Source organism: Hemitrygon akajei, chromosome 7 (genome assembly GCF_048418815.1).
Source record: "Hemitrygon akajei chromosome 7, sHemAka1.3, whole genome shotgun sequence".
In the NCBI taxonomy this organism is placed as follows: Eukaryota; Metazoa; Chordata; class Chondrichthyes; order Myliobatiformes; family Dasyatidae; genus Hemitrygon; species Hemitrygon akajei.
The window spans coordinates 54,496,975-54,512,118 of NC_133130.1; positions in this window are offsets into that span (position 1 = coordinate 54,496,975).

The window sequence follows — 15,144 nt, forward strand, 5'->3', positions numbered from 1 at the left end:
CGCTGTAGCGAGCACGCATTGATGTGCGCCAAAACGCTAGTTGGCAGTGGGGTTTCTATGCCACTGTGTTGAGTTTCTTCATGAGAGACATGGACGAGGAAATGCATTTCAAACATTTTCGCATGTCAGCAGGTAGATTTGATGATTTGGTTCAACTATTTCAAGTTGGTGTACAGACATGGCGGAGAAGAAGCAACCGGAAATGCGTAGGAGGAAATGCGATGCTACAAAGCACTCCAATCACAGTTGTTGCAGTCTGCTTCGCTGTGACTCGTGAGTTACTTTTTTGAGGAGGTGCACGTCACCCTATGGCATAGGGTACAAGGTACCTACGGCGTAGATGTGACGCACAAGTATTAATCAGCCTTTACTCTTAGGCCAACCTCATAAATAGCCAAAAATCTCAAAATTCCTAAATAGCGTGCTACCAAATAAAATAATAATCGTGTAAAATAAATGCATAAATGGGGTAAAGGAGAAAAGGGATTTGGAGAAACAGATCGGTAAATTGTTAGAAGTTACTGTGTGAGGTAAGGCCATAAAAATAAAGCACTGATATTGAAACAACAACACACACAAAATGCTGGTGGAACACAGCAGGCCAGGCAGCATCTATAAGGAGAAGCACTGTCGACGTTTCGGGCCTAGACCCTTCATCAGTGCTGACGAAAATAATTATTAAATTCAATGTTTACTTCAGGAAAAATAATAGTCATTATCCAGAGAGTGCATAGACTATGGAACTTATTACATGAAGGGCTAGGATAAATGTATTTAAGCAGAGGCTGCATATCCACAGAGGAGTGAGTCAGTATTGATAGGGTTAGTTGAAGAGGAAGGGAGAGTGTCAATGTAGAGCCATTATACCAATAAAAGTGATATCGAAACATTACCTGTGTGGATGTCGCGAGAAGAGGATGATGAAAGGAAGACTATAGTCTATAGACTTGCCTGTAGTCTAGTTGTTGAATCGCCTGCAGTGCTATTCTACAATCTAAAGTGAGGGAATAGTGTTTTGTGTCATTGCCATTTTGAACAACTGAAAATGACAATGCTTCGACCTAGAGGTCCATTGAACATAGAACACAGAACGTAGAACAATACCCTGCATAGGTACAGGCTCTTCAGCTCATCATGTACATGCAGAACACAATGCCAAAGTTAATGAAATCCCCTCTGCTTATACACGTTCCACTTATGTGCCAAACTCATCACCATTGTATCTGCTTCTACCATGTCCTCCAGCTGCACAGTCAAGGCACCCTTCACCACTCCTGTTCCACACCCTCAAGGCACCCTTCACCACTCCTACTCCACACCCTCAAGGCATCCTTCACCACTCCTGTTCCACACCCTCAAGGCAGCCTTCACCACTCCTACTCCACACCCTCAAGGCACCCTTCACCACTCCTACTCCACACCCTCAAGGCACCCTTCACCACTCCTACTCCACACCATCAAGGCACCCTTCACCACTCCTACTCCACACCCTCAAGGCACCCTTCACCACTCCTGTTCCACACCGTCAAGGCACCCTTCACCACTCCTGTTCCACACCATCAGGGCACCCTTCACCACTCCTACTCCACACCCTCAAGGCACCCTTCACCACTACTGTTCCACACCCTCAAGGCACCCTTCACCACTCCTACTCCACACCGTCAGGGCACCCTTCACCACTCCTACTCCACACCCTCAAGGCACCCTTCACCACTACTGTTCCACACCCTCAAGGCAGCCTTCACCACTCCTGTTCCACACCGTCAGGGCACCCTTCACCACTCCTGTTCCACACCGTCAAGGCACCCTTCACCACTCCTGTTCCACACCGTCAGGGCACCCTTCACCACTCCTGTTCCACACCCTCAAGGCACCCTTCACCACTCCTACTCCACACCCTCAAGGCACCCTTCACCACTCCTGTTCCACACCGTCAAGGCACCCTTCACCACTCCTGTTCCACACAGTCAAGGCACCCTTCACCACTCCTACTCCACACCCTCAAGGCACCCTTCACCACTCCTGTTCCACACCGTCAAGGCACCCTTCACCACTTCTGTTCCACACAGTCAAGGCACCCTTCACCAGTCCTACTCCACACCCTCAAGGCACCCTTCACCACTCCTGTTCCACACCCTCAAGGCACCCTTCACCACTCCTACTCCACACAGTCAAGGCACCCTTCACCACTCCTGTTCCACACCGTCAAGTCACCCTTCACCACTCCTACTCCACACAGTCAAGGCACCCTTCACCAGTCCTGTTCCACACCCTCAAGGCACCCTTCACCACTCCTACTCCACACCCTCAAGGCACCCTTCACCACTCCTGCTCCACACCGTCAAGGCACCCTTCACCACTCCTGTTCCACACCCTCAAGGCACCCTTCACCACTCCTACTCCACACCCTCAAGGCACCCTTCACCACTCCTACTCCACACAGTCAAGGCACCCTTCACCACTCCTGTTCCACACAGTCAAGGCACCCTTCACCACTCCTACTCCACACCCTCAAGGCACCCTTCACCACTCCTGCTCCACACCGTCAAGGCACCCTTCACCACTCCTGTTCCACACTGTCAAGGCACCCTTCACCACTCCTACTCCACACCCTCAAGGCACCCTTCACCACTCCTGCTCCACACCGTCAAGGCACCCTTCACCACTCCTACTCCACACCCTCAAGGCACCCTTCACCACTCCTGTTCCACACCGTCAAGTCACCCTTCACCACTCCTGCTCCACACCGTCAAGGCACCCTTCACCACTCCTACTCCACACAGTCAAGGCACCCTTCACCACTCCTGTTCCACACCGTCAAGTCACCCTTCACCACTCCTACTCCACACCGTCAAGGCACCCTTCACCACTCCTGTTCCACACCCTCAAGGCACCCTTCACTACTCCTACTCCACACCCTCAAGGCACCCTTCACCACTCCTGTTCCACACCGTCAAGGCACCCTTCACCACTCCTGTTCCACACAGTCAAGGCACCCTTCACCACTCCTACTCCACACCCTCAAGGCACCCTTCACCACTCCTGTACCACACCATCAGGGCACCCTTCACCACTCCTACTCCACACCCTCAAGGCACCCTTCACCACTCCTGTTCCACCCCGTCAAGGCACCCTTCACCACTCCTGTTCCACACAGTCAAGGCACCCTTCACCACTCCTGTTCCACACCATCAGGGCACCCTTCACCACTCCTGTTCCACCCCGTCAAGTCACCCTTCACCACTCCTGTTCCACACAGTCAAAGCACCCTTCACCACTCCTGTTCCACACCCTCAAGGCACCCTTCACCACTCCTGTTCCACACCCTCAAGGCACCCTTCACCACTCCTGTTCCACACAGTCAAGGCACCCTTCACCACCCCTGTTCCACACCGTCAAGGCACCCTTCACCACTCCTACTCCACACCCTCAAGGCACCCTTCACCACTCCTGCTCCACACCGTCAAGGCACCCTTCACCACTCCTGTTCCACACCCTCAAGGCACCCTTCACCACTCCTGCTCCACACCGTCAAGGCACCCTTCACCACTCCTGTTCCACACCGTCAAGTCACCCTTCACCACTCCTACTCCACACCCTCAAGGCACCCTTCACCACTCCTGTTCCACACAGTCAAGGCACCCTTCACCACTCCTACTCCACACAGTCAAGGCACCCTTCACCACTCCTACTCCACACCCTCAAGGCACCCTTCACCACTCCTACTCCACACAATCAAGGCACCCTTCACCACTCCTACTCCACACCCTCAAGGCACCCTTCACCACTCCTGTTCCACACCGTCAAGGCACCCTTCACCACTCCTGTTCCACACCCTCAAGGCACCTTTCACCACTCCTGTTCCACACCCTCAAGGCACCCTTCACCACTCCTACTCCACACCCTCAAGGCACCCTTCACCACTCCTACTCCACACAGTCAAGGCACCCTTCACCACTCCTGTTCCACACCGTCAAGGCACCCTTCACCACTCCTACTCCACACAGTCAAAGCACCCTTCACCACTCCTACTCCACACCCTCAAGGCACCCTTCACCATTCCTATTCCACACCCTCAAGGCACCCTTCACCACTCCTGTTCCACACAGTCAAGGCACCCTTCACCACTCCTGTTCCACACCGTCAAGGCACCCTTCACCACTCCTACTCCACACAGTCAAAGCACCCTTCACCACTCCTACTCCACACAGTCAAGGCACCCTTCACCATTCCTACTCCACACCCTCAAGGCACCCTTCACCACTCCTGTTCCACACAGTCAAGGCACCCTTCACCACTCCTGTTCCACACCGTCAAGGCACCCTTCACCACTCCTACTCCACACAGTCAAAGCACCCTTCACCACTCCTACTCCACACCCTCAAGGCACCCTTCACCACTCCTGTTCCACACCGTCAAGGCACCCTTCACCACTCCTGTTCCACACCCTCAAGGCACCCTTCACCACTCCTACTCCACACAGTCAAGGCACCCTTCACCACTCCTGTTCCACACCGTCAAGTCACCCTTCACCACTCCTACTCCACACAGTCAAGGCACCCTTCACCAGTCCTGTTCCACACCCTCAAGGCACCCTTCAACACTCCTACTCCACACCCTCAAGGCACCCTTCACCACTCCTACTCCACACCCTCAAGGCACCCTTCACCACTCCTGCTCCACACCGTCAAGGCACCCTTCACCACTCCTGTTCCACACCCTCAAGGCACCCTTCACCACTCCTGTTCCACACCCTCAAGGCACCCTTCACCACTCCTACTCCACACAATCAAGGCACCCTTCACCACTCCTACTCCACACCCTCAAGGCACCCTTCACCACTCCTACTCCACACAGTCAAGGCACCCTTCACCACTCCTGTTCCACACCGTCAAGGCACCCTTCACCACTCCTACTCCACACAGTCAAGGCACCCTTCACCACTCCTACTCCACACCCTCAAGGCACCCTTCACCACTCCTGTTCCACACCGTCAAGGCACCCTTCACCACTCCTACTCCACACAGTCAAGGCACCCTTCACCATTCCTACTCCACACCCTCAAGGCACCCTTCACCACTCCTGTTCCACACAGTCAAGGCACCCTTCACCACTCCTGTTCCACACCATCAAGGCACCCTTCACCACTCCTACTCCACACAGTCAAAGCACCCTTCACCACTCCTACTCCACACCCTCAAGGCACCCTTCACCACTCCTGTTCCACACCGTCAAGGCACCCTTCACCACTCCTACTCCACACCCTGAAGGCACCCTTCACCACTCCTGCTCCACACCGTCAAGGCACCCTTCACCACTCCTGTTCCACACCCTCAAGGCACCCTTCACCACTCCTGTTCCACACCCTCAAGGCACCCTTCACCACTCCTACTCCACACAGTCAAGGCACCCTTCACCACTCCTGTTCCACACCCTCAAGGCACCCTTCACCACTCCTACTCCACACCCTCAAGGCACCCTTCACCACTCCTGTTCCACACCGTCAAGGCACCCTTCACCACTCCTGTTCCACACAGTCAAGGCACCCTTCACCACTCCTACTCCACACCCTCAAGGCACCCTTCACCACTCCTGTTCCACACCATCAGGGCACCCTTCACCACTCCTACTCCACACCCTCAAGGCACCCTTCACCACTCCTGTTCCACACAGTCAAGGCACCCTTCACCACTCCTGTTCCACACCATCAGGGCACCCTTCACCACTCCTGTTCCACACCGTCAAGGCACCCTTCACCACTCCTGTTCCACCCCGTCAAGGCACCCTTCACCACTCCTGTTCCACACCGTCAAGGCACCCTTCACCACTCCTACTCCACACCCTCAAGGCACCCTTCACCACTCCTACTCCACACAGTCAAGGCACCCTTCACCACTCCTACTCCACACCCTCAAGGCACCCTTCACCACTCCTGCTCCACACCGTCAAGGCACCCTTCACCACTCCTGTTCCACACCGTCAAGTCACCCTTCACCACTCCTGCTCCACACCGTCAAGGCACCCTTCACCACTCCTGTTCCACACCATCAAGTCACCCTTCACCACTCCTACTCCACACCCTCAAGGCACCCTTCACCACTCCTGCTCCACACCGTCAAGGCACCCTTCACCACTCCTGTTCCACACCCTCAAGGCACCCTTCACCACTCCTGTTCCACACCGTCAAGGCACCCTTCACCACTCCTACTCCACACAGTCAAGGCACCCTTCACCACTCCTACTCCACACCCTCAAGGCACCCTTCACCACTCCTGTTCCACACCGTCAAGGCACCCTTCACCACTCCTACTCCACACAGTCAAGGCACCCTTCACCATTCCTACTCCACACCCTCAAGGCACCCTTCACCACTCCTGTTCCACACCGTCAAGGCACCCTTCACCACTCCTACTCCACACAGTCAAGACACCCTTCACCACTCCTACTCCACACCCTCAAGGCACCCTTCACCACTCCTGTTCCACACCGTCAAGGCACCCTTCACCACTCCTACTCCACACAGTCAAGGCACCCTTCACCATTCCTACTCCACACCCTCAAGGCACCCTTCACCACTCCTGTTCCACACAGTCAAGGCACCCTTCACCACTCCTGTTCCACACCGTCAAGGCACCCTTCACCACTCCTGTTCCACACCATCAAGGCACCCTTCACCACTCCTACTCCACACAGTCAAGGCACCCTTCACCACTCCTGTTCCACACAGTCAAGGCACCCTTCACCACTCCTGTTCAACACCGTCAAGGCACCCTTCACCACTCCTACTCCACACAGTCAAAGCACCCTTCACCACTCCTACTCCACACCCTCAAGGCACCCTTCACCACTCCTGTTCCACACAGTCAAGGCACCCTTCACCACTCCTGTTCAACACCGTCAAGGCACCCTTCACCACTCCTACTCCACACAGTCAAAGCACCCTTCACCACTCCTACTCCACACCCTCAAGGCACCTTCACCACTCCTACTCCACACCCTCAAGGCACCCTTCACCACTCCTACTCCACACAGTCAAGGCACCCTTCACCACTCCTACTCCACACCCTCAAGGCACCCTTCACCACTCCTACACCACACCCTCAAGGCACCCTTCACCACTCCTGTTCCACACCGTCAAGGCACCCTTCACCACTCCTACTCCACACAGTCAAGGCACCCTTCACCACTCCTGTTCCACACCCTCAAGGCACCCTTCACCACTCCTATTCCATACAATCAAGGCACCCTTCACCACTCCTACTCCACACCCTCAAGGCACCCTTCACCACTCCTGTTCCACACCGTCAAGGCACCCTTCACCACTCCTACTCCACACAGTCAAGGCACCCTTCACCACTCCTACTCCACACCCTCAAGGCACCCTTCACCACTCCTATTCCACACAATCAAGGCACCCTTCACCACTCCTACTCCACACCCTCAAGGCACCCTTCACCACTCCTACTCCACACAATCAAGGCACTCTTCACCACTCCTACTCCACACCCTCAAGGCACCCTTCACCACCTACTCCACACCCTCAAGGCACCCTTCACCACTCCTGTTCCACACCGTCAAGGCACCCTTCACCACTCCTGTTCCACACCCTCAAGGCACCCTTCACCACTCCTACTCCACACAGTCAAGGCACCCTTCACCACTCCTACTCCACACCCTCAAGGCACCCTTCACCACTCCTGTTCCACACCGTCAAGGCACCTTTCACCACTCCTGTTCCACACCCTCAAGGCACCCTTCACCACTCCTACTCCACACAATCAAGGCACTCTTCACCACTCCTACTCCACACCCTCAAGGCACCCTTCACCACCTACTCCACACCCTCAAGGCACCCTTCACCACTCCTGTTCCACACCCTCAAGGCACCCTTCACCACTCCTACTCCACACAGTCAAGGCACCCTTCACCACTCCTACTCCACACCCTCAAGGCACCCTTCACCACTCCTGTTCCACACCGTCAAGGCACCTTTCACCACTCCTGTTCCACACCCTCAAGGCACCTTTCACCACTCCTGTTCCACACCGTCAAGGCACCCTTCACCACTCCTACTCCACACAATCAAGGCACCCTTCACCACTCCTACTCCACACCCTCAAGGCACCCTTCACCACCTACTCCACACCCTCAAGGCACCCTTCACCACTCCTGTTCCACACCGTCAAGGCACACTTCACCACTCCTACTCCACACAGTCAAGGCACCCTTCACCACTCCTGTTCCACACCGTCAAGGCACCCTTCACCACCTACTCCACACCCTCAAGGCACCCTTCACCACTCCTACTCCACACAGTCAAGGCACCCTTCACCACTCCTACTCCACACAATCAAGGCACCCTTCACCACTCCTACTCCACACAGTCAAGGCACCCTTCACCACTCCTACTCCACACAATCAAGGCACCCTTCACCACTCCTACTCCACACAGTCAAGGCACCCTTCACCACTCCTACTCCACACAATCAAGGCACCCTTCACCACTCCTACTCCACACAGTCAAGGCACCCTTCACCACTCCTGTTCCACACCCTCAAGGCACCCTTCACCACTCCTGTTCCACACCCTCAAGGCACCCTTCACCACTCCTACTCCACACAGTCATGGCACCCTTCACCACTCCTGTTCCACACCGTCAAGGCACCCTTCACCACTCCTACTCCACACCGTCAAGGCACCCTTCACCACTCCTACTCCACACCCTCAAGGCACCCTTCACCACTCCTGTTCCACACCATCAGGGCACCCTTCACCACTCCTGCTCCACACAGCTCCCTTAAGCTTTCCACCTCCCACCTTAAATGCATGTTATGATGTTTTCCCAACCAATTATATTGCAAACAATTGCCAGAAGTTGTGTTTTTTTTTTCTGAAAATGAAATTTGCTAGAAACACCCCTCAGATCAGGTAGTTGTGCCTTCTAATGCTCTAACCCCACATTTAATCCTTGGGAAAACACAAAGTGGCTTAGACAAAACCCTGGGACAATGAAGAGGGGAAAGATACTAGAAGTGTCCTTTTATTTTTGAAATGTTATCAATTGCCAGTGCTCACAGCATTGGCTAATGAGGCTAATCATGCACTTCTCCAGGCCCCAGCAGGAAGATTCAGGCCTTTCTTACCGTGAATAAACACTAATGATTCTGTGCCCCTGTGGAATGGGCTGCCTGCCAACAACAATGCTCATTGAGCTGCCCCCGAGTCATCTCATTCAGTACAAATACAAACAAGCTCAGGAAGGAGAGACATGATGAAGGAGCCATAGAATCAATCTGAAACACTGCCTTCACCATATGGAGAGTAATAGCTACTCGTATATTAGAAAAGCTAATTATATCTTAGATATAACTAGAAACTGACAGGCTCCTCTGGTATTCACAGTGCTTTATGGGGAGTGGCGATCTTGGAACAGTCCCTAGTCACCAACACTAACTTATTTATATAAATATGTTGTTCAGGTATATTTGGGATTCATCCCTGACTTCCACACTTGCTCAAATATCAGAGCTCGCAGATTCTGTACACGCAGGCAGCAATCCCATTCTCCCATACGGTTTCTTTGGACCCTTTTTTCCTCACAGTCACCTGACAGTAATTTGTACAAAGGCTTTAAAAACATAAGTCTCAAGACTCTGACTCTCCCATTTTGCCTTTGCTAGAGTAACTCTGGTTGGAGATTTTCCCCACTTATGCTTGGTCACATGACAAACTGACCACATGACCCCTGATCATATGATGTCTGTAAGAATCATTAGGGAAGGTTTGGTTTGCTGTAGATGAGTAACTTTGCCCGTCTGCTGTTAAGCTTATTTAGAATGAAAGGAATCAGTAAGGAAGGAGACCTTGCTTCTTTCAGAACTGTGCTGGTGCCTTACACTTCATCCTGAGCTCCTGTTTTATACCTTTTTTCAATTATTCCTTAAAGCTGGGGGTGGTAGTGGGGATAAACTCCTACTACCTATTAAATGCTTCCAAAGCCATGCTCTCAAACGGCCTCTGACAACAAAGTCCAGCTCTTGGCCTTCATGCGTGGCTTAGCTACTAAGCCATTTCCACTGACAGGAGAAGAGACAAAGATGAGCCCTTACACCAGTTGCTTTGGCCAGATGGGGCTCATCAGCTGTGGTTGGCAGCTCATCTAGGAGAAGGAAAACTCTGATCTCAAACCTTCCCTACCTTGTGGCTACACCTACTCATCGGGAAGGCTTCAAGAGTAAACCCAGAGGGAAAAATACACAGAGCTGAAGTTCCTAAGGTAATCCTACATTGAGTTCAATGCAGACTGGAAACTCCTGTGACGCTGCTGGTGCCAAACTATATCAGTCTCTGCCATTCTTTTGGGTTTGTCAGATTCATAGAGAGGGAAAGCTTGTTACATGGGCCGTAACTTGCACTCCATACCGTAGTGTCCTGGTCTGTATATCTAGACAGCTAGAATGCAACATCCATGGTCGACCCTGACCCACAGAGGCCTCATCATCATCATTATTGGAAATCCTTTTAAATGCTTATTTAGTCTTTCTCTTCAAATCCCATATATAATGATACATTCGTTGATTTAATTACCCTCAGTTCAAGAATCGTAGCCCACTCAGCGACTAGTTGAAACAATCTTTTACTATCTATCTATCCAGAGTTCAAAGTAAATTTTATTTTCAAAGTATATATGTCACCATATACATTCATTTTAGATATATCTTATATATAGATTCATTTTCTTATGGACAAACTCAGTTAATCTATAGAATAATAACCATAACAGAATCAGTGAAAGATCACTCAACCAGGGCATTCAGCCAGAGCGCAGAAGGCAACAAAATGTGCAAATACAACAACAACAACAACAACAATAATAATAATAATAATAATAATAATAATAATAATAATAATAATAATAATAATAATGTATTGAGAACATGTCCTTGAAAGAGAGTCCATAGGTTGTGGGAACATTTCAATGATGGGGTGAGTGAAGTTGAGTTAAGTCATCCCCTTTGGTTCAAGAGCCTGATGGTTGAGGGGTAGTAACCATTCCTGAACCTGGTGGTGTGAGTCCTGAGGCTCCTGTACCTTCTTCCTGATGGCAGCAGCGAGGAGACACCATGTCCTGGGTTGTGTATGGTGGGTGCTACTTTACTGTGACAATGTTTCATATAAATGTGCTCAACGGTTAGGAAGTCTTTACCCATTATGGACTGGGCCATATTCATGACATTTTGTAGGATTTTTCAGTCAAGGGCATGGTGTTTCCAAACCAGGCTGTGATGCAACCAGTCAGTATACTCTCCACTACACATCTCGAGAAGTTTGTGGAAGTTTTAGGTGTCATGCCGAATCTCCACAAGCTTCAATGGAAGTAGAAGCGCTACTGTGCTTTCTTCGTAATAGCACTTATGTGCTGGGCCAAGGACAGGTCCTCCAAAATAATCACTAGGAATTTAAAGTTGCTAACCCTCTCCACCTCTGATCCTCCAATGAGGCCTGACTCATGGAACTCTGCTTTCCTTCTCTTGAAGTTTATAACCTGCTCCTTGACCTTGCTGACTTTCAGTAAGAGGTTGTTGTTATGACACCACTCAGCCAGATTTTCAAACTCCTTGCTATATGCTGATTCATTACCACCTTTGATTCAGCCAATGAGAATGGTATCATCAGCAAACTTAAGTAAGGCTTTGGAGTTGTGCTTAGCCACACAGTCATAAGTGTAAAGATAATAGAGCAGTGGGCTAAGGACACAGGTGCACCTGTGTTGATGGAAATTGTGGAGGAGATGTTATTGCCAATCTGAACTGAATGGAGTCTGTAATCGAAGGAATCCAGGATCCAATTGCACAAGGAGGTACTGGGGCAAAGGTTTTGAAGTTTATTGTGTTACGTACCCCGTAACTGGGTTAACAGACCAGCAGAAATGGAATGATACATTGGAGTCTGGTGGTACTGAAACAAAAGGTGTTTATTAGTAAACTAAACAATACAGTATCAAAAATGCCAATATACATATAAAACAGGTTAGCAATAATAAAAACAGAAGTGTAGGAATAATAATCATCAGTAAAAAAACAAGCTCTATCAAAGTCTAGGGGTAAATGTATTGTCATAAGAGAATATAGAATTCAGTTCAGTTCAGTTCGTGCTGAGGTAGTTGTTGTGTTGCAATGTTGGAGAGAGAGAGAGAGAGAGAGAGAGAGAGCGAGTGAGAGAGAGAGAGAGAGCGAGTGAGAGAGAGAGAGAGAGAGAGAGAGAGCGAGTGAGAGAGAGAGAGAGAGAGAGCGAGTGAGAGAGAGAGCGAGAGAGAGAGAGAGAGCGAGTGAGAGAGAGAGAGAGAGAGAGAGCGAGTGAGAGAGAGAGAGAGAGAGAGAGAGAGAGAGAGAGAGAGAGAGAGAGAGAGAGAGAGAGAGTGAGAGAGTGAGAGATGAGCAGCCGCAGCAGGCAAACCTTCCATTGTCTTCTTGTGGTGAATCTGTGGGATTTGTTGCCACAGGTGGCTGTGGAGGCCAGATCATTGGATGTGTTTAAGTTGGAGTTTGATAGTTTCTTGATTAGTCAGGGTGTCGAAGGTGACGGGGAGAAGGTAGGAGAATGGGGTCTAGAGGGAAGCTGGATCACCCATGATGAAATGGTGGAGCAAACTCAATGGGTCAAATGGCCTCATTCTGCTCCCATGTTTTATGGTCTTATGTTTGAGCAGGGCAGAGGGCCAGCAGCATGGTTTACACAAGAGATTCTGCAAATGCTGGAAATCTTGCGCAGTACCCACAAAATGCTGGAGGAATGCAGAAAGTCAGGCAGCATCTATAGAGAGAAATAAACAGGCAATATTTCAGAGCGAGTTCCTTCGTCAGGACACAGCTCATTCTGGTGCAGGTGCTAGGAAGACATGTTGATATCTACGTCTTGGTAGCAGGAATGCCTTGCCCCTTGGGAGTGCTGCTGATTGTTAGAGTGGCTGTTACTAACACTGACACACTTGATACATTAGTGTGAAGTTCTGACACAGGGCCTGCATTTTTTGAGTCACCATGCAAAAGTGAGGTTTCCAGATAGCAAAGGAACAAGTTAGCAGATGAGTTCTCTTTCAGAGGATTTATAGAGATGCTGACGCACAGCACAAGCATGGTGATGGGCCACTGGCAGGGCATTCCCACCAAACCTTGGGAGAATATTTGTGCAGAGAAGGGTCATGATCACTTTTTCCACTTGCACACAGGCTGACCAAGCACTTAATAGGTTTCAATTACAACTCAGGCATTAAACACCATCTCCTAGGAAAATGGATCTAGTGCTTTCCCGGCTTACACAACAGTGAACTCTTCTCGGGCTTCCATCTGGGTACAGGTATTGATTATAACTGAAGTTTCGATCACCAACTCTGCCAGCTTCTTCTTATAATTGATACCTGTACCTGCCTGGCAGCCCGAGAAGAGTTTATTCATCATCTCCTTCGAATTCCATCACAGCCCAAGTAACGGTCATCCTACATCTGAGTGTTGCATGGGAAGGTCTGACACACTCCGTTTGCCTGAGAACAGTGCTTTGAAGCTCTGGGTATCAATGGCAGGGAAGGCTACCTGTGTCGTGCCATTCCATCAACCCGTTCTCTAGCAAAAAGGATTGCTGAGGGTGCTAGTATGGGTGAGAAACAATCCAGGACTCCCCACAGTTCGGTATCAGACCTGCCAGTGCCCCAGACACATCACGGTGCAGATTGTGCTGTCTTTGTCTGTCGGTTTTTCTGTGAAATCATCTGAACTGCAACTCATCTGCAAACATGTTCCTTTGCCAGTTGGAAACTGGCTCACTCCTGCGTGGTGACACAGGAAATGCAGGCCCTGAGACAAACCTCTGCACTATAGTATGAAGAGTGTTAGTGGCAGCCGCTCTGACAAGAAGCAGCACTCCCAAGATGCAACTGTCAGCATGTCTTCCTAGCGTCAGTCCGACAGCACTTGTCACCCCAGTATTGCCAGTTGGACACTCCTTATCTGGACAGCTAAATCATACTGTTATTCTGACAAACTATAACATTAATGTTTATATGTTTTTTTGACATCTGATTGATTTTTAAAATCTTATTTGAAGATACAGCACGGAATAGGTCCTCTGACCCAGCGAGCCACACCACCCAGCAACCCATCTATCTAAGATTTCTGATGACTCTACCTTAGTAGAATGCATCAGCAAGGGAGATGAGGCTGAGCACAGGGCTACGGTGGGAAACTTTGTCACATGGTGCGAGCAGAATCATCTGCAGCTTAATGTGAAAAAGACTAAGGAGCTGGTGGTGGACCTGAGGAGGGCTAAGGTACCGGTGACCCCTGTTTCCATACAAGGGGTCAGTGTGGACCTGGTGGAGGATTACAGATACCTGGGGATATGAATTGACAATAAACTGGACTGGTCAAAGAACACTGAGGCTGTCTACAAGAAGGGTCAGAGCCGTCTCTATTTCCTGAGGAGATTCAGGTCCTTTAACATCTGCCGGACGATGCTGAGGATGTTCTACGAGTCTGTGGTGGCCAGTGCTATCATGTTTGCTGTTGTGTGCTGGGGCAGCAGGCTGAGGGTAGCAGACACCAACAGAATCAACAAACTCATTTGTAAGGCCAGTGATGTTGTGGGGGTGGAACTGGACTCTCTGACGGTGGTGTCTGAAAAGAGGATGCTGTCCAAGTTGCATGCCATCTTGGACAATGTCTCCCATCCACTCCATAATGTACTGGTTAGGCACAGGAGTACATTCAGCCAGAGACTCATTCCACCGAGATGCAACACTGAGCATCATAGGAAGTCATTCCTACCTGTGGCCATCAAACTTTACAACTCCTCCCTTGGAGTGTCAGACACCCTGAGCCAATAGACTGGTCCTGGACTTATTTCCACTTGGAATAATTTACTTCTTCTTCTTCTTCTTCTTCTTCTTCTTCTTCTTCTTCTTCTTCTTCTTCTTCTTCTTCTTCTTCTTCTTATTATTATTATTATTATTATTATTATTATTATTATCATCATTATCATCATCATCATTAAATTATTTATGGTTTTATATTGCTATATCTCTACACTATTCTTGGTTGATGCGACTGTAACGAAACCCAATTTCCCTCGGGATCAATAAAGTATGTCTGT